Below are 2,782 nucleotides of genomic sequence, written 5' to 3'. Positions count from 1 at the left end.
AGTGAAAGATATTAAAAAATAAACCATCCTTGTCTTGGGGTAGCGCTACTGTCCCATGAATGAGTAGTGAGGGCAGTACTGCTCATGCCTACACAACACGCCCGCATCCGCTAGAGCTTTGCCTCACTTTGGGGCAATTTTTGGAAAAAAGATAAACCTCTTTTCCACAATAAAAAAAAAAAAAAGAAAAGATCAGACGACTTCAAAGCTGATACCCTGAATGACTTTAAGGACGGTGATACCATTGACACAAACATGATTTGGCAATAGAGAGACAGTTTAGAATAATAACATTGAAACTGGGGACAATGAGTTTAAAATGAAAACAAGATCATCCCCCCCGAAAAAAAACCCGAAAAGACAAAAAACAATTTCTATACCCCAGTGTTTCTCAACTCAGAGTGATTTTGCCCCCCAGGGGATATTCGGCAATGTGTGGGGATATGTTTCATGGTCACAGCTGCGTTACTGTAACAAGCGGGTTACTACAAGTATCTGGCTGCTAACCATCCTGCACTGCATAGGAGAGTCGTCAACAACAAAGATTTCTCTGGTTCAAAATCTGAATAGTGCCAAGGTTGAGAAATCCTGTTTTAGGCTGCTGAAAATCACAGAAAAGAAGACAAAGAAGTCAGGACAGGAATATAGATTCAAGAGGGAGCATAAAACTGATACTTAATTTTTAATAGTACAGTTCTCCAAAGAAGTGACCTTTAGAGAAAGAAGATTAAAGCACGAGGGTAACAGAATTTTGAGGACTGACAAACGTAGAGAGGTTATTGAGGGATCTGAACATAGGGGGCAAACGTGAAATGTTTTCTTCTTCAGCTCATATTTTAAATTAGCTCCAGCTTCTCTTCCCTTGAATGGTGCTGTGTGTGCAATGTCCCTGTTCTTCTAGCCACTTTTATGTCACACCAAGTTCCATCCAGTCTTGTCCTACTTACAGTTTTCAACTTCATATCCAATTCAGGAATTTTTTCCTTGGACTCCTGCAACTCAGGCATGTCCTGTGGCCAGAGGGACTTGAGCTCTGTCTGCTCTTCTGTCTTTGTCATCTAACACTTCTGATTTCTCCAGAATGGGCACAGTGTGATGTTGCAATTAGGGGAAACAGGTATGGCTGTTTAGTGTAACTAGGGCAGATTTGGCCTCTTCTGACTTCCGTGTGGTAGGCACCCAAGTGCCTCTCATGTGGCACCCCTCTCAGGCGTTACATTCTCCAGCTGGCTTCATTCAGTTCTTATCTGTGGCTTCTGCCCCTGACGGTTTGTTTATTGATTGATTGATTTGGTTTCAGAGAACAGAATAGGAAATGGTAGGGTGAATGCAGTATGTCAAAGTATTATTTCATGTAAATTTTGTGTCCAGTGTAAAATGTACTTTTTTCCTCTGAATTGTGATCTAAGAAATTGGGAAGCCACTCTTCTGAAAGTTAATATTGTTTGGTAGGACGAACATAAAGCTCAGGAGATCTGGTTTATGTTCTCAGTTCTGCTATGAGCTTGCTGGTCACCTGGAGCTACCCCCAACTTATCTCTGGACCTCATACTCTTTTTCTCATAAACAAGGGGTTTGGACTCGGCCTCAGTACAGGCCATGGCTGAGCCCAAGCAGGTGGCCAGCATGGCAAAGAGAAGTCAGGCCACTAGCAGAGCTTAAGGAGGCCACTGGTGGTGATCTGTTGCTCATGGACTTGATACCCTGCTAGATTTAGATCCCTTAAAAACTAAAGACTGGGGCTCTGACATTTGGGATGGCACAGCTAAATGGAGACAGAATTCTCATAGACTCATCTCCTACTCAAAGCTTTGGTTCAGCCTCTTATGAGGCACCTACATGAATACGCACATTGGGAGCGTGAGGCCTTGATGGATTTGGTGGGACCTCATTTGAGAGGACCCCATTTACAACTAACTGTTTGTGTGCTTGGGGCGGTGCAAGGACAGAAAGGCAACCCACTACACAGGGAGCCCAACATGTGGGGGTCCACCCTTTCGATGATTGGCAGTTTCACTCAGATGCCTAGTCTTCTACTGGTGGATACCTTTTAAGGCTGGATAGAGGCTTGTCCTGCCTGGAGGGAAGAAAGGAGCATCTGAGGTCACCAGAATCCTTCCGGAGGAACTCACTCTGAGATGGGCTTCTACCAGGAGCTGACAGGGCCTACACGGAGTTCCTGCATGCATACAGGAACAGGCCTTGGAGGATGATGGGATGAGGGGCATCGACAGTCCAGGAAAAGAGGCCAAGCAAATGGAGACTAACATGCTGGTGACGGAGGCCGTGGACAGACAGCAACAGAGATGGCTCAGCAGCTCCTCCTCCTACAGCAAGGACATCGACAGACACCCCATTGCCAACGGGACCTGGGAGCACACTCCACGGAGCCCTGGACATTTCACAAGAGTGATAATAGACCCTCCTTTGTAGCAGAGGTAACCCAGCAAGTAAACAAAGAATAGAAATTGCATGTATCCTGGGATTGATACAGGAAACCCATCTAAAGTGGGATAGGATATTCCTGCTTGCCCTCCTCTGCATGAAGGTAGCTCTTTAGAAGCAGGCTTAAGCTAAGCCCCTAAGAAATAGTTTATGAGAGACCCTTCCTAGCACCCTGAGGTAAGTATGGTAACATAACCATAAGTAAAACAGTATGTCAGATGAGTGGGTCTGGTGCTAACCACAGTACATGAGTTTGCCTCTTCCAGGTCCCTTCCCCAGTTGGAAGCAGAGAAGTGGAAGGGACCCTATGAAGTGCCTCTAACAACTCACACCTCAT

General features: G+C 45.4%; 1 pseudogene across 1 annotated transcript in view; it reads left to right on the top strand.

Annotated features, from left to right (window-relative positions):
- LOC105810642 overlaps positions 1-2,433 on the top strand; it is a 4,754-nt pseudogene extending 2,321 nt beyond the window's left edge. Inside the window, exons 2-3 of the transcript XR_001137507.1 lie at positions 1,572-1,629; positions 2,194-2,433. The product of XR_001137507.1 is annotated as a 40S ribosomal protein S2 pseudogene (transcript). The remainder of the gene's footprint in view (positions 1-1,571; positions 1,630-2,193) is intronic.
- The last annotated feature ends 349 nt before the right edge of the window (positions 2,434-2,782 follow it).

The sequence above is a fragment of the Propithecus coquereli genome, unplaced genomic scaffold, assembly GCF_000956105.1.
Source record: "Propithecus coquereli isolate 6110/MARCELLA unplaced genomic scaffold, Pcoq_1.0 Scaffold104, whole genome shotgun sequence".
Taxonomy (NCBI): Eukaryota; Metazoa; Chordata; class Mammalia; order Primates; family Indriidae; genus Propithecus; species Propithecus coquereli.
This window is presented reverse-complemented; position numbering and strand designations above follow the sequence as displayed.